General features: G+C 38.0%; 1 long non-coding RNA gene across 2 annotated transcripts in view; it reads left to right on the forward strand.

Moving 5' to 3' along the window:
* Window positions 1–1,356: 1,356 nt before the first annotated feature.
* Window positions 1,357–17,809, forward strand: part of LOC121493500 — a 37,410-nt gene continuing 20,957 nt past the window's right edge. Inside the window, exons 1-2 of one of the 2 annotated variants that reach the window (XR_005988496.1) lie at window positions 1,380–1,411; window positions 16,150–16,245. This is a non-coding gene — a long non-coding RNA (uncharacterized LOC121493500). Of the gene's footprint in view, window positions 1,412–16,149; window positions 16,246–17,809 lie in introns of both variants that reach the window. The other variant, XR_005988495.1, reaches the window with a different exon arrangement.

A 17,809-nucleotide genomic window follows, 5' to 3' on the forward strand; every position in this document is an offset into this window, starting at 1 on the left:
ATTTTCTCTTCTACTCATCTTCCACATCCAAGTATAATAAGTACTATTAACTATAGTTATTACACTATTATATCCCTAGGATTTACTTATCTCATAACTAGAAGTTTGTACCTTTTGACCACCTTCATCCAATTCTCCCCCCACCATCAAGATTTTTTTGTGGGGACAAAACTTGTAGGGGAAGTTAAGCAGTTTATAAAAAAAAAAGTCTCTCAATTTTTTTTATGTATTTATATCAGACTTTGAACTTTATTACATTAATGAGATTCATACCAGAGGAGTGGAAAGTGATGCCATTTAGCACTCCAGATATTAGCAAGCTCCAAAAATGATTACAAGAATAAGCCTTGCTTGTGTTCGTATGTGTCAGAATGGGAACAGCACTGTGGTCATGGCCCAGAGCACCCAAAGGACATAATGCCTTAACCACTGCTGTCTCTCATTGACAACATAGAAAACTTGGCAAGGACACTTGGATTTATGATTAATATTGTAGGAAATTAACTTGCTTACTGAGAAATGTGCCTATAATCAGGAAAAATGTTTATTTTCTAAAATTCACTTTTTTCATCTTTGGGAAAAAAATATGGTAAGTTGTAGGTTTTTTGGTCTGTCTCCTCTATTCCTTGCAATTATATTCAAATGAAGTAGATGGTTCAAATTCTTTAACATATTAATTTAAACTCCTATCTGGAAAAAAATAAATTCCTATCTGGTTTTATTTATTTATTTATTTATTTATTTATTTTTTTTTAAATTAGCAGACCTAAAGGAAGAAATAGACAGCAGTACAATAATAGTAAGAACTTTTTTTTTTTTTTTTTTTTATGATAGGCACACAGTTAGAGAGAGAGGCAGAGACACAGGCAGAGGGAGAAGCAGGCTCCATGCACCAGGAGCCTGACGTGGGATTCGATCCCGGGTCTCCAGGATCGTGCCCTGGGCCAAAGGCAGGCGCCAAACCGCTGCGCCACCCAGGGATCCCCCTATCTGGTTTTAACAGAAGTTACCACTACTAAGAAAGCATCTGGGCTATAAACAATATCTTTTGCTTATGATAGCAAAATCTTGCTATAACTAGATAGGTGAGATTTTTTTTGAATATTGAAATATGAGATCATATTATGCAAAATTTGTGAATTGCCTGTTGGAGTTATGCATCTGGTTGACAAGAGAGATCTAAAGGCTTCATCCAAATCCATCTAGGCCTCAACTGCAACTGAACATCACCTTGGGCAGCCTCCACAACAATTTAACCAGGAGAGACCTAATGATTCCAAGAATCTTCTGGTTATTTGGCCCTGTGTCACCTGCTGTAACTGAGGAAGGTTGGGCTAGGAGGATACTGAGGATACAGGGAGCCACTCTTTATCACTTGCTTTGCCAGCCAATGTTGCCTATTGTTACCAAGGTAAGAATTTTGACCTGTTCTTTGAGAAAATAATAGAAACCCATTGCCAAATGATTTATATAGGAATTCTCATTATCATGGCACCATATTGTTAATGGGTTTGACTTTATTTTGAAATATATGAAAATAAAAGAGATAAAGGAGAAATTCTAGGGCATGGTTCCAGATGACTCTTTCAGGTATTCCCAGTTTTAATATGATGTTAAGATAGGGTAGATAGCACAATGACAAGAAATGTGCTTTGTCCTTGGACAGCATTTCTCATAGAAGTGGAATGCTTCTCCACTTTTATTTTAGTGTGAAATAATTAGGTTATAGCTCATTGCCTGAAGAGACTAAACATAGTACTGCTTGAAGTAGTGTTTGAATTGAGCCTTCTCTTAAACATTTTCTGCAGTTCCTGACAGAAGATATTTTCTCTATTACAGTTATGGTTTTTCAAAGCACTGTTACACCTTTAATGCATAAAATTATAGAGAAATTAAAAATCACCCACAATTTCACCACCTAAAAAAGTCAAGTTATTTTTAAAGGAATACATAAATGTATTTCAAAAATTCAAATAATGCTGAGAATAATAAAATTATAATTAATAAACCTTTCTTTCCTCACCTCTGCCACTATTAAGTTTTTTTAAAATATTCTTTCAGTCATCTACATATACTAGAAGAGTTCTACATTTTTCTTTTTGCACTTAATAATGTTTTAGAAATCTTTCTGTATGCACATACTGATCTGTTCATTAAAAAAATTTATATAGAGGGCAGCCCCGGTGGCTATGCGGTTTAGCGCTGCCTTCAGTCCAGGGCATAATCCTGGAGACCCAGGATCAAGCCCCACGTCGGGCTCCCTGCATGGAGCCTGCTTCTCCCTCTGCCAATCTCTCTCTCTCTCTGTATGTGTGTGTCTCTAATAAATAAATATAATCTTAAAAAATTTATGTAGAGAAAATCATTCATTGTCTTAGCATAACTTCTGCCCAAAAGCAGAGCCTGAAATAAAGGCTCCATTACAAGTAGTTTATTGGAAGTAATTCCAGGGATCATAAATGAAGGGTAGAAGAATGATGGTCAATCTCCATGATAGCCCATTGTTCTTACGTCTTGGTAGTCATACTCTTGTGTAGTCTCCTCCCACATTGCACCAGTTAGTCTATGGCACTGAGACGATGCGGCAGACAGAAGTGGTAATATGGCCCTTCCAAAACTGGGTTGTAGGAGACATGTAGCTTCCTGCTTGCACTCTCCCTTGGCCTTTCTCTTGGATGGCTCACTCCGGGGAAACCAGCTGCCATGAGGTAAGCAGCAGTCTACATGATAAGCAACTGAGTGCTCCTGCTCACGACCACAGGAATACATTCAGAAGTGGGTCCTCTAGTGCCACTCAAGCTTTCTGATGAATGTGCCCTTACGTGTCATTTTAGCTACATGCTCATGAGAGACTCTGAGCTAGAACCACCGCACTGAAGCTGCTTCTGATTTGTTGATCATGGCAACTGTGAAAATAAATATTTGTTGTTTTAAGTCACTAGGATTTGAGGCAATTTGTTACACAGAAATAGATAACTAATACAGGAAATCAATCAGGGAAGGAGAAAGTTAATATAAAGATGGGTTGGTGTTTTTATGGTGAACTGATGCTCTACTCAGTAGGACCTTCTGAGGAGTCTTATGAACTGTGTGTCAAGGGAAAAGCATTCCTATCAGCCCCATTCTTCACTAATCAAACATGGTCCATAGGTGCTAACTTTCCAGCCTTCCAGAATATGTATGCGAAATGCCAAGCAGATTCCCATGGACCTCCCATGCCACACTGTGAGACACATGATATGGCTCAAAACAACCCTGGCGGGTTGGGCCTTCGCGAACATGATTGAAACATGCTCCAAACCACAATCTTCACAGCTGGAGGAGTAGACAAAGAGTTTTCATTATAAACATTCATATCACAAGGTATTTCTTATGCTCTTCCTTTCCATAAATCTATGCCACATGTCCCATTTTTAACATAGCAATTCTTTTTTGGTGTTTTATAAAATATTGAAACTGAATGCTTTCACCACAACTAACTTTTTACTTCATGTGACAAGTCAAAGTTTTATTGTTAATGTATCTATCTATTGCTTAATCCCATATGAATTTATAAATTAATTTTTTAGTTAAAAAGTTATGTTTGCTTTCAATTTATAATCCATTAAATTATTAAAAGGTCAGATAAGACAAAATAAAAAAAAATTTGAGTCTCCACACTGTTAAACCACATCGCTCAGGTCCCTTTGGAGTCTCTGATTAAGTAAAGCAAAAGAAATTTAGCACTTTGGGGACCCATTATGAACTGAGATGAATCATCACTTCCTTCTGCACATCAGAAATTGCAGTCGAATTCAACTGTGAGAGATGTTGAAATGCTGGCATTTTTCTTTTAGTTTGAATATTGTACCAACTTTTTTATTACATAATGTCTCAAAATTACCTTTCTACTTTTTTGAGGTCAACTTTAGATGTCTAATGGCATTATACCTGCACCAAAGAAACAAGATACTGCTTAAAGTATCGAATGGCAATCATGCTTTGTGAATCTTTTCTGAAATTGGATGGAGAAATCTGTTGGCAGAAACAGGCTTTAAAATAAAGGCAGTGACTCAACTTCTGAAGTACAGCCAGGTTCTCAGGCTGCAGGGCTCTGGGGTGGGCAGAAAGAGAACTCATTTCAGGAGAGTACAGGAAGTTACTTAATGCTGCTTATGAGTCAGAAGAGAGTAGAATCAGTTATGATTGAACCCTCTTATCTAGTTATACCTATCCTCAGATACTTTAATGTGTATAAAATATGTATATGTGTATTTTTATTCATCTGTATTCTATGTTTTGCTTCGATAGGAACCCCCCACCCCCATCCTTCCTTCATTTTTGAGTGCTGTAGTAATGAGTCACTGCTGCCTATTGCTTTGAAAGTAAGGACTTTCTAGGTCAGAGATTTAAAGAATATATAAAACACTACACACTCCCCTTTATTCGCTACCCTTAGTGGGATCTTGTATAAGTGTATGTAGTTAGGAGAATGTTGGATTGGAGAGAGAAAAAGAAAACGTATGTTCACGGTATCTGCTATGTGCTCTTTAGACACTATTTTATTTAATCCACAAACAGGTATTATGCTTAACTCTGAAAAATGTGAAAATGGCTTATGCTTAATTCTAAAAAATGTGAAAATGGCTAACAGAGGCTTAGTAATGTTAAGAGACTTCTCCAATATAATCTTGGAGGTGGCAAACTGGAGTTGAAGCCAAGGTTTTCCCAATCACATGACACATGGTCTTCCCATCACATCATACTTCGGAGGCTTTGCAATCTTTGTCTATGCCAGAGTCCAATGCTGGGACATTGGCCAGGTCACTAACTCTCTCTTTTATTTTTAATTCTGAAATTAAAGAACTCCGAAAGCCAGTTTAACTCCAACATCATTTAATTTGATTTTATTTTATAACAAGGGCTCTCAGAGTCTGGCCACTGACAATAAAAATGCTAAATAATATTCATAAACCATGTTTGGGACTACTAGATCTGCCCCTATTCAGACATTGGTTACTGCCACAATTTTCAGAGACTCTTCCATTCATTTGGATGTTTAGAAATATTTTCCTCAAGCAGAAAGGCCTCAGAAAATCTGTGCTCATTTGGGATCAGTTTAGGTTCTCTTTATCTGACTGTGGGCCGTCCTTTGTCATCAGGTCATAATGTCTTGGGAAGATTTTAGGGAATTCTCATAGATAAAACTATTCCTGTCATGAAGAGAGAGAAAGATTTGAGGCCTTTGGCTCCCTTTTCCACATTGGGGAGAACAGAGGAATTGGCATATAGCTGGAAAAGGCAGGAAACCATCCTAACAATCATATAATCACTCCTGCACCTACAAATTTTGTCACCTTAATTCTAAAAGGTGCTCCTATGTGCAGAAGTTAGGTGTTATTTCTGGCAGTTTCAAGATAAGTTATTTTGTTGGAGGTGGTCTTTGACATACCATTAACAGATGATATTTCTGGGGGAGGCTGGGTGGCTCAGTGGATGAGCATCTGCTTTTGGCTCAGGTCATGATCCTCGGGTCCTGGAATCGAGTCCTGCATCAGGCTCCCCCCAGGGAGCCTGCTTCTCCCTCTGCTATGTCTCTGCCACTCTGTGTCTCTCATGAATAAACAAATAAAATTAAAAATAAAATAATCCAGATAATACTAACACTTTAATAGGACTTTAAAAATTCTGCTTTCTTTCCTGGAAGAGAAGAACCCAACTTATAAGAGGCACCAGGGTGACAGAAATTTTCTTGCAACTGTTAGTATGAATAGCTATCTTAAAAAAAAATCTGATCATCTCTATACCTCTCAGTGTATTAGTTAATTTGCATTTTTAAAAAAGATCCAGTTTGAACATCAAAGACATAGAAAATGTGATCACTGCCAATTTCTGCTTGGATAAGCCAGGGGATAAAGCTAAAAGGGCAAATAGTAATGAAGCATAGATTAATACAGGACAACTGACTGTAAAGGTTATTTCTTAAGGCTTGATATTCCTAGCCTTGTTTGGATTGAAAACAAAGATGAAGTAAGTATCGGGCTTTGCATAAATTTTTGGTTTGAGTTACATTTCTGGCTTTGAAATTAGAAGCCAAAATTCAGTTTTTGGGTTGCAAGGGCAAGTTGGTTCAAAACATACTATATCAAAGATGACTTTTTGCTAAATAGAATTAGTTAGATGCTAATAGTAAAAATCTATTCTTTCTAAGTGAAATGATAGTAATTAACTCTCTAATCTGGTCATTGGATTTTTAAGAACTTTACTTGGTGGATATAGGAGGAATTGATAGGCTTTCTTTATTTAAATTAGACACCAAATAATTCTGCGACACAGAGCAAAGGAATAACCAGAGAACCACAAAATAAAAAGTAAGCACCATTACTACTATAAATATGACTAGTAACTACTACTATTAATAGTATTAATTACAATTTATTATACCCAAACATGTGTCAGATACTGTACATAATGTATTGTTTCTTGGCAAGTGACAAGTGTCCAATTTCTTTCTACTTTTTGTGTTGAAACCTGTGCTTCTGCAGATATTTGCAAATTAGCCTGATGTTCTCAATAGTGGCATATAACTGGTGAGTAACATTCTGCAATACTAATTCAATGCTAATATTTTATATTGCCCAGTAGTTGAACATTGAATTCTAGAAATTTTTTTAATATACACAATTTTATTTTATATATATATTTTTAAATATTTTATTTATTTATTCATGAGAGACACAGAGACACAGAGAGGCAGAGGCACAGGCAGAGGGAAAAGCAGGCTCCCTGAAGGGAGCCTGACATGGGACTCGATCCTGGGTCTCCAGGATCACTCCCTGGGCCAAAGGCAGTGCTAAACTGCTGAGCCACCCAGGCTGCCCAGATTTTATTATATTTTTAAACCAAATAAAAAGCTAATCCTGATTTAAATAATTTTGATAGGAGTACTTACTTGATAGTCATTAATTTTACTTCATATTTTAATTTTTGTGGTTATGAATATTTAAAAGAAAATGAAATCATTTATGAAAGATAATTTTAATGTTTAAATTTTTACATTTACTATAATTCATATTTGTATAAAATATATTAAAATGTATACTTTGAATATAATTACACTTATTTTTTAATCACTTAGAACAGTAGAACACGAATTATGGGGAAATTTTGATAACAATAACAGTGGTTTACTAAAATTTTGGAACTAATATAAAATTATTTATAATTTATATATATATGTATTTTATTACTCATCATTACCCTTTTTCTATTGTCAAAGTAATACTCATATAGGAGCAATCATGACTGAATTCAAATATCTTTGATATTTTGCCAAAAAAATACCTCTTTGCATATTTTTCATTGTGTTCTGATGAAAACATATTTGTTAGGATAGAAACATACACTTTGTTTTATTTGGCTGTTACTATTATTTGTAACTTCTAAATATTTAGTGTTATAGTAAATTGACCTCCATTTGTACTCCTCGTCCTGGAACCTGCAAGTATTAGGGGTAGGCCCGGAGAGAGGTACTCTGTAACATTCTCCAAAATCCAGACTCTAGTGCTAGACTGATTCAGAGATCCTCTAGTCTGACTGCTTTATTTTACAGATGGAGGAACCAACCATGATGATTGGCTGCAATCCTATGGCAAACCATAGCACTGTTTGCCAAGGATCAGGAAATGGACCCTCCTCCCTCCACAAGCAGGCAGAGTGGCATGCTCCTTGTGCACAGCTGGAGGACTCCATTCCTCTGAAACTTAAAATGTGGGTCCCAGTAGCCAATTGTATGAGGTTAGTTTATTCATGAGGCTGACAGGCAGCTCATCTTGGCAGCAGGCTTCTGAACAAGAGCCTTCCCTAGATGTCAACTTTCTCTCTAATCTGTTTATATTTTAACAAAGCATTGCATTTGTATGTGTATCAATAAAGGCTAATTTTAAAAAGGTTAATTATAAGGAGGCTTGAAACCACCCCAGGGATAGTGCAATATCCTGAGGCTAGAAGGAGCCAAATTGGTCCCATCGAGAGGTGGTGACCAGAACCCGGAGAGAAGTTAATGTGGAGATGGCTGCCTGAGAGGAGCAATGGCCTTTGGTGATTGGTCACAGCCAAATGGCCTCACAAGGAGGGATCTGGGAGTGTAATTCCCTAACCACATTTGTCTACTTTCTTCTCATCTCTGAGAAGGGCTCCCCATCCATCAAACCTAGCTGCAAGTCAGAGGGTACAGAAATCCTGATTATATATTCCTTTCCAGCCAGCCTCTGGGGCAGAAGGGCAGGTGAAAACTGATGGGAATAGATTTGTAGAGTAAATGGATGACAGTTTGTACAGAAAGTGAGAGTTTTTATCACATATTTTGGATTTTTTTATTGTCTTGCTGGCTAAAAAGCAGTAAATGAAGGGAGCAGTACACTCAGATATCTGGGCAAGAAAGGCCTCTGTGCTCAGGTCATGCACTTCAGGAGGCCCTGAGCTTCAGAATGTCTTCCTCCTTCCTCAATTTCTAAGACCTCAATTTATCATGCCTGAGACCCCCTGAAGCCCGCAGAGCCACCTGGACAGGGTGCTCTGAATGTATATTGGGATTTGTGTGACCCTGGTTTTTGTTTCTTTCCACCAGAGCACTCTCTGACGCTCTATCCCACACACAAGGTGGTGTCATGTCCTCAGGAGCTCTGGGACTCCTGCCATGGTACTGTCCCTAGTCTTCCTGACCAGGCCCTACTTCCAGGAGGGTGGACAAACATTTTGGTCAGCTGCCTAGTATATTTCTTTTATGGGATCATATGAAATTGGCCATCGGCATGGTGGTGACACAGTGTTTGATGTGACTCTCAGGCCAGACACATGATAAGTTCAAGACTCTGTTTTACGACTGACCTCTGGTCTTAAACTGCAGGTCTGGCCTGTGGCATGGCTCTCATCTGTCCATCTTTCAATCAGGGTATCACCTCCCTTCTATAAAACTCAAAAGTGATGAACATGACAGAAGATATTGTTTAGCCTGTGTACCCCCTCTGGTACCTAGGCCCACCCCCTCTGCAGGCTCTTTGCCGTATATTGGTCAAGTGTCCCAGACCAGGGCACACTTACCTGGCTGAAAGTGTTCAAGACCAATGCACCATTATATCAGTAGGCTCTTCTTCATGTTCTCTCTCATCTCTGATTGATTTTGTGATATTGTACTCTCAGGTCTGTCTTAGATCATGCCAGATAAGGGTAGACAGACCTGCACAGTGGGGCCACCCTTCTCATTTCATTCACTGACCTCTTGCCTATCCTTCCACAGGCAACAGGTGTGGAAGGCAAGGGTACTGGTGACATTGAAAGAGAGAACATTCTAAGAATATAGTGATTATGGACTAATGAGTTCAATTTAAGATATACTTGGAAGATGTGTTGTTCTATACTTAAGGCACAAAGTTCTAGATGGTAAATTTAATGTCACCATAAAATGAATTATTATTCTCATTTTCCTACATAGATGGAGGAAGACTTGCATTTGTAGCTCCTTCAGCGAAGCACAGACAAACATTCCGAGAGTCATTGGAAGCCAGCATTTTGTGTACAGCATGATAGATCACACAGTGTCAAAAGTAATGATGTAACCAGCTTTAAATAAACTGTCGGACAGTTGCAGAGGCAAGAAGAGCTATATATTTTTTTCCATATAAGCAGATTCTAAAGACTCATAGCATTGTGAGTTATAACAGCATTACTATCATTTGCTTGTGGTGAGAGATATGAAATCACCCAGAAACTGCATGTTTGTCAATAAACAAGATGAGATGATTCCTGCATCTAAATGATTCTAAATGATGCTTGAACACCACCTCACCTCTTGAACACAAGAACCTTTTTAAAAAAAAAAAAATTAAATGCAATTTAGTTAACATACAGTGTATTATTAGTTTTGAGGTAGAATTTAGTGATTCATCAGGTGCATGTAACACCCAAGAGCTCATTCCATAAGGCCCCCCTTAATGCCCTTCACCCTGTTACCTCATCCCCCACTCACCTCCCCTCCAGCAACCTTCTGTTTGTTTTCTAGAATTAAGAGAATTAAGGTGTCTTATGTTTTGCCTTAGTCTCTGTTTTCATCTTATTTTTCCTTCCCTTCCCCTATGTTCTTCTGTTTTGTTTCTTAAATTCCACATATAAGTGAAATCATACGGTATTTGTCTTTGAGTGACTTATTTCGCTTAGCATAATACCCTCTAGTTCCATCCACATCATTACAAATGGTAAGATTTCATTCTTTTTAATTTTTTTTTTGAAATGTTACTATAAACAAGGGATCCACAAAAATTATTTGCTTAGCACCCAAATACCTAGAAGGAGCTCTAAAAGATCTTGTCAGTAGCTGCCTCCTTCTGTGTCCAGGAACAGGGCAAGGCTCAGGTTGACTGCAAAGGGAGTAAGATGGTGATATTACTGAGAAGATCACTGGTGCAAAAGTGAACCTGAGTTGAAGTGCAGACTTCACTTCTTACAAGCTGTGTGGGTTTCTGTAATCGAACTCGATATCACAAATCCTGTTTCATCATATATAAACTGTATCTACGTATATGAATCCTACTTATCAAATAGGTTTATTGTACTGATGAAGAAATTCATGCTTTTCATATGAACAAACTGTAAACTGTGATTTTGATAATAGGTATTTTGCGATAGCAAGTTTTGCATAAAAACTGTAAAAGTTTTTCTTTCCCCTCCAAAGCAGTTCAATAACAATCACATTTGTTTTATTTTATTCTTATTAGACAGTGAAAATAGTCTTTTCAAGGTCACCTTTTCTTTTCAGTGGTTCAAAGCAGTGTTAATTAGGCCTCTGTATGTAATGGAACCAATCAAATTGCATTAAAATTATTAAAAAGCCATTTTCCTTCAAAGGCTATTTGATTTGGCTTTCCAAATCACTGACAATTTCACTGCTCTGTGTTTTCAGCAAAACTATACACTTAAGGCTGAGATATGCACTGAAATTCTCCCCCAGGATATCAAGAACACCATGAGTTTCCTTTGGTGTCATTTATGTTATGATTTTAATTGTTTCTTGACATTTCAGAAGTGAAAGCTTTGGCCTTCACTCTCTATGACTTCAAAAGATGGAACTTCTTAGATCAGTAAGTCAGCTAAGGGACTGAGGGAGTAATTTATACCGCCTCTGGTATACAATTCCCTTTTAGCCTGGAGTCTCTACCGGGGAGAAGATGAAGACACAGTACTGTGGTCTAAATAGAAAGCTGAGTGGGGGAAAGACTGGGATCTATTTACAGCTCTTCCATTGCAAAGTATTTCAAAAGATTAAAGACCACAGTCCATTTGTTATTGTAGAGCTAGAGTGCCTTTGGCCTTTGCCTGCTTGGAACAAGTTTATGTGGTTTAGATCTCATGTCAAAAATTATGGACATACAACCATGAACCCTGGAAGGGAAGACATGGTGGTATAGATTTTGAAGATCCTAACCAACTTACCCCTACATTCTTATGTATTGTGAAATTGGTATTGATGCAAGAGGGGCCATGCACCACCACAGTATTACAGATGTAAACAAACACACTGCTGTGGTTAACCAGTAGCAATGAAGTTGTTTCTGACCTTAGCCAGAACATTATTAGAAGGTTATGCAATAGACTCATTTGGAGATACTGTAATTGAAAATATGAAACCCAAGTATTCAGAAGTCAGAAGTTAACTATAGGGTTAAAAAGACCCTTTGATGAAGGCCTGCAGGTCTACTTTGGGTTAATGGAGAAGTGTGAGGAGTTTAATGATGACTTTCAAATAATAGAAGGTTTTAAACAGGAGGCAACGAATTTCTTTCATATCTTCTTGATAGACCTTCATTACTTTGCTTGAATTTTTTCTTTCCATCTTCTCCCCAGCTTTCTATTCTTTGCAACCTCAAAACCAGCTCCTTCTTAAAGCTGTAGATGTCGATTTCAAATTTATAACAGATTTAACTCACCACCCTCAAGCCCTTAGGGCCTTCTATACCACTAAAGTCTGTAATCTCTTTATCCACTCAACCCACCGGTCAGTCTGTGCTGGCTCCAGTTCACTATCCTGTCCTTCCTTCTCAGCTACTTAACATTACTCCCTCCCCAGGGTCAATTATCTTCCCACCTGACTTTCAGGTCCAGCTGGCCTTCTAGTCTCTGTGTCTCTCTTGTCCCCATAGCCGATATTTAATCCCTACCAGCAGACAGTCCTAGCTGAGCTCCCGATCGTCTACACCGGTTTATACGGTTAGCAAGAACTGCCAAAGATTTCTTCCAAATAACTCTTGTTCTTTCCATCCTATCATTAACTGTAGTTCAGGTCACATTAAATCTTTTTCTGCAGCAGGTATCAGTATACAAGGGTGGTTAAAATCTCTGTGTTCTGAATTTAGACAGTTTGGGTCTGCGTCTGAGTTTGCTCCTTGCTACCTTTGTATCCTGGAATATATTACTTAATCTCCTTAAATCTCTCTGAACTATAAAGGAAGGATATTTTAGTAGCATCAACCTACAGAGGCTGATTTAACACAAAGCTAATAAAGCTTTAGCACTCCTCACTTGAACGGGCTCCCTTCAAAGCTCTGGGAGGAGGGGCTTTAGAAATGTGTTTACTGAGTCATATCTTCTTGAAAATTTTGCAAATGTAAGGTGTTTTTCCTGTCTGTCTTCATCTGTTGTGATTTCCCCTCACCGCATGGTATTTGGAGTGGGCATAGACATTTTTGGGATCCAGCCACAGGGAAGTTTAGTGGGTTATATGTTTAATTTGCGTATAGAAAGATTTATGTATGTGTTTCCTAATCATTTTTCATACCTGATTAAATTTTGCTTGCTGTCCTCACCTAGAAATGGCTGCAGGAATATTCCTACTGCCCGATGTGGCAACTCACTAGGTATTAAAAATGCAGAGCAGGGCCAGAAGTCATGGCAAAATATGAATACGTCCCGCAGAGACTGACATCAGTAGTATATGGATACAGGAGGAAAATCAAGATCTGAAATATACAAAGCTAGAAGATAGTTTGCATAAAACTCTTCCAAATCAGATGGATAAAATTTTATTTTATTTTATTTTTAATTTAGTTATTCATGACAGTCACACACACACACAGAGAGAGAGAGAGAGAGAGAGGCAGAGACACAGGCAGAGGGAGAAGCAGGCTCCATGCACCGGGAGCCCGATGTGGGATTCGATCTCGGGTCTCCAGGATCACGCCCTGCGCCAAAGGCAGGCGCCAAATCGCTGCGCCACCCAGGGATCCCCAGATGGATAAAATTTTAATTTAAGGATTCAGATCCCATAGAATGGAAGATATCCCCTGTCAAGAATATATTAAGTAATTCAGTAAATACAAATGTCATTTTGCTATATGCTTTTTGCCTGATTTTGATAAAAAAAAAACATACAAAGTAGATCTTTCCAGCACTCCTGTTTGTAAGACACAAATCAATACTAGCAGTATTAATACAAACAGCAATTATATCTGTGACAAATACTAAAACAATTTGATAGAGCTTTCCTCAAATTTGACAATGATCCTTAAAGGTTATATTACCAAGACCAATTGTCAGTTTCACAAATAATAACATTACCAATAATGAGTGAGAAAATTGAAAAAGATTTTCCTAGGGCAGCCCGGGTGGCTCAGCGGTTGAGCGCCTCCCTTCAGCCCAGGGTGTGATCCTGGAGTCCCAGGATCCAGTCCCACATCAGGCTCCCTGCATGGAGCCTGCTTCTCCCTCTGCCTATGTCTCTGCCTCTCTTTCTGTGTCTCTCATGAATAAAATATTTTAAAAATATTCCTAAATAAGTAATAATTTTAAAAGAATAAATTTTGATCAGCCACTCTAGAGGAAGTTTTCTATTTTTTCTGTATCAATTATCTGTTACCTTGATAATGCTGTGTACCAACTGCCAAATCTCAGTGGCATTGCACAATAAGCATAATTGTTCATGAGACTGGAAGAAGATGGGGGTTGATTGGATGGCTCTCTTGATTGTCGCTTTGTTTGTTGCCTCGTGTGTTTGAGGGCCAGCTGGCTGCATACTGGTCTAGACTGGCTTCAGCTGTGTCAACTACAGTGACCAGGCTTCCTTCCACACGTCTTTCATCTAAGTATGTTAGGCCAGTCTAAGTATGTTCTCATCACAAAGGCAGAGGTGCAAGACAGAGGAAGCCCAATTGTGCAAGTGCTTTTCAAGTCTTTATTTGCTTCCAATTTGCTAATATCCCATTGGTTGAATTAAGTTACATGGTTAAGCCCAAAGTCAAAATAGTAGGGCCCTACAAAATTATGTGACAAATGTGAGGATACAGGTAGGGGTAAAATTGGATGCCATTTCTGAAATTTAATGAGTTATTTAAATAACAGATTATAAATTTGCTTCAAAGGTATGGTATAATCACTTCTGATATGCCTAGATTTATTTGGTAAAATATAATTACATAGAGTCACAGAGGAAAATGATTATATGTATGTTATTTTAAACTTAGAGTTTAGAAATAACATACATTAACTTTTAATTACACAAATTACATTTATTTATACATTTTATTGTATAGATGTATCTTATTGTAAAATGTATTATTATACATGTATACATTACACAAATTATCTCCTACTTGACCCTTATTTACCATCAAAGTATCTATTCTTTTATTTATTATATTATTTACAGTCTTACCTTTAAACTGAAGAGACAGCATATGTGTAGAGAAGGTTGAGGGATGTTCAGATGTCACCACAGTAGTATTACCTGAACTTTTTTTCATAATTAGTTGTTGGCACCACTGTGGTAATTATTTTTCATTCCCTTATCATAATAATACCATAATAGCAGAAAGGTGAATTAAATAAAAGGCAGAAGGGGGAAATGAATAATTGAGTTGATATGTCAGGGCTCCATGTTCAGAAAAGAGCTGGGTTCGACAAGGACCCAAAGAGTGGCATGATATCACTGGACACAGGCAAAGGAGCAGTGGGAGAGCACTGAACAGAAAAGCCACTGTCATCCTTACTCCAGGATCCGAGGAGAAGCTGCACCAAGGGAATTACCAGAAGTGATTCTCGTCCTCATCAGCATGTTAACAGTAACTCCAATAACTCTGTCCATTTGAATCCAGCCCTTTCTAACTTGGTCTCCATGGTACCACCAAAGCGTTTTTTTTTTTTTAAAGCACAAATATGATTACATTACTCCCTGATTTAGCTTCCTACACTGGCCTCCAAATTGAAACTCCGGTGTGTTCCAGATCAAACAGTGGCTTTCATATCTAGTCTCATGTTTTAGGTCTTCTCATTCTATTGTTAAAAAAAAAAAAAAAAGGTGACCAACCAAACAAGGAATAAAAGGAGCTTTTCATTTCCTGATAGTACTGCAATGTCTTGCTTTTGATCATATAGACACCATATACCCCCTGCATATGAAAGCTCGCTCCCAACCTGTCCCTATCCTGCCCTGCACCCAATGTAATGCATACATACCCATCTTTCTCTCCTTCCCCTCCTATTCTTTCTTCAGGGCTGGATTCAGAACCCATTTTCTCCAGAAAGTCCTTTTGGAAAGCAGCCCTCTTCCCACTGGCTTAGTGCCTGTCCTCTGGGAGCTCATAGACTTCTGTATTCAACTTCATTATAGCCTTTATCACTCTGTACTGAAATTGTCTATATGTGTGTCTTTCTTCTCTAGATGCAAGATTCCTGTGGCCAGGGATTGTGCCCCTTTAGGATGGTAGCCTAAGTGCTTAGCACTTAGCCTGACACAGAAAGATCAATTCTTATATTTAAATTGAGGACCATTAAATAAATAAATAAATAAATAAATAAATAAATAAATAAATAAATAAATTGAGGACCATCAGAGAAAAATAGGGGCAATTAATAGTTACATTATTGTTGCCAGAGATTTTCTGAATATATTCAGAAGAATCAGCACTACCTTCAACTCTTCTTGCTTAGTCACCTGTTCTTTCAGTGTTGCAATGTGAAGACAAAATGCCTCCAATGTTCTAAAGACAAGGGAACAGACATTGTGCCTTTCTCATGCCTGAGGACATAGAATGAGTCATAACAGGATGCTAATGTTTGCTGGAAACATCATCTCTCTCTTCTGTTAAGTCCACCGTCATTCACAATCAGCTGTGTCATCTCCAGATGTGTTCTTTTGCTGTAAGTCATCAATGTATAGCTTGATCTGGGAAGCACATTCATACTGTTGGACCACCTGTTACCGGAACATGACATGTTCAGGTAATTTCTCTGTTGCTGATCTCAGTATTTGTTTAGATCCAGACTTTTTAAGTAATTAACATATTAGAATCTGTGTGTGTGTGTGTGTGTGTGTGTATGTGTGTTACAGAGAGAAAGAACATGCAGAAAGGGGAAAATAACGAAAATATATGCCTTCTATTATAACAATAAGAAAATATATGTTGGCTAGAATTTAGAGTTAGATAATATCTTCCTTTTCTTTTTTCTGTGTAGTGAACAACCCCAAAACACATTGGCCTAAAATAAGAGCAACATATATTTGTTCACTTGTATTTTGACAAGGCTCAGTAGGCACAACTTGTACCTGATCTACTCTCTACTGCATGTTGGACCTGGGGTGACTTCAAGGTGGGGGCTCAAGTCATCTGAAGACTCGCCCACATATCTGACATTTGTGGGGTGGGTGGGTACAGCTACACATGGCCTCTGTATGTGGCAGCTTGGCTTTCTCACAGAATGACAGGTGTGTTCTGAGGGCAAGCAACCAGACAGAGAGGGACAGAGAGCCACAGAGAGGCTGAAGCTATAACCCTTTTCTAAAAAGGGTTACCTTGGAAATCTCAGTGTCACTCAAAAATAATTTTTTGAATATGCAATATGCAAATGTAAATATAATGAATTTGCTAATAACTGCTTCTTTATATTAAATTTTATGTGTCTATGTAGCTTGATATGTTTCAATACACGATAAAATGTCCTATTATTAATATTTTAGGTCAAAAGGAAATATATCTCAGTTTGCTCTTTTTCAAATATGTATATGTATAAAAGGTCATCACCAATGAAACGCTGGGACACCTGCACCCCGATGTTTATAGCAGCGATGTCCACAATAGCCAAACTGTGGAAGGAGCCTCGGTGTCCATCGAAAGATGAATGGATAAAGAGGATGTGGCTTATGTATACAATGGAATATTACTCAGTCATTAGAAACTACAAATACCCACCATTTGCTTAACGTGGATGGAACTGGAGGGTATTATGCTGAGTGAAGTAAGTCAATCGGAGAAGGACAAACAATGTAGGTTCTCATTCATTTGGGGAATATAAATAATAGTGAAAGGGAATAGAAGGGAAGGGAGAAGAAATGTGTGGGAAATATCAGAAAGGGAGACAGAACATGAAGACTCCTAACTCTGGGAACCGAACTAGGGGTGGTGGAAGGGGAGGAGGGCGGGGGGTGGGGGTGAATGGGTGACAGGCACTGAGGGGGGCACTTGACGGGATGAGCACTGGGTGTTATTCTGTATGTTGGCAAATTGAACACCAATAAAAAATAAACTTATTAAAAAAAAAGGGCATCAAGTGCATTGCTGAGATAATTACTTATGACCTTACTTGAAGTTTATTTTTCTAGGGACATGAAGCAACATTTATTCTGTCATCATTTAACAAGAGTTGGCACATCTACCAAAATTTTGGATGCCTCCACCTTTAGGCCAAAGCATATTTTAACTCATTTCAGACACCAAGGAACAAAGACAAACCTAAAGGGTTTTACCAATCTTTTATTTCCTGTAACATATCATTCCAAGTAATATTT

This window comes from Vulpes lagopus, chromosome 6, assembly GCF_018345385.1.
Source record: "Vulpes lagopus strain Blue_001 chromosome 6, ASM1834538v1, whole genome shotgun sequence".
Classification (NCBI taxonomy): domain Eukaryota; kingdom Metazoa; phylum Chordata; class Mammalia; order Carnivora; family Canidae; genus Vulpes; species Vulpes lagopus.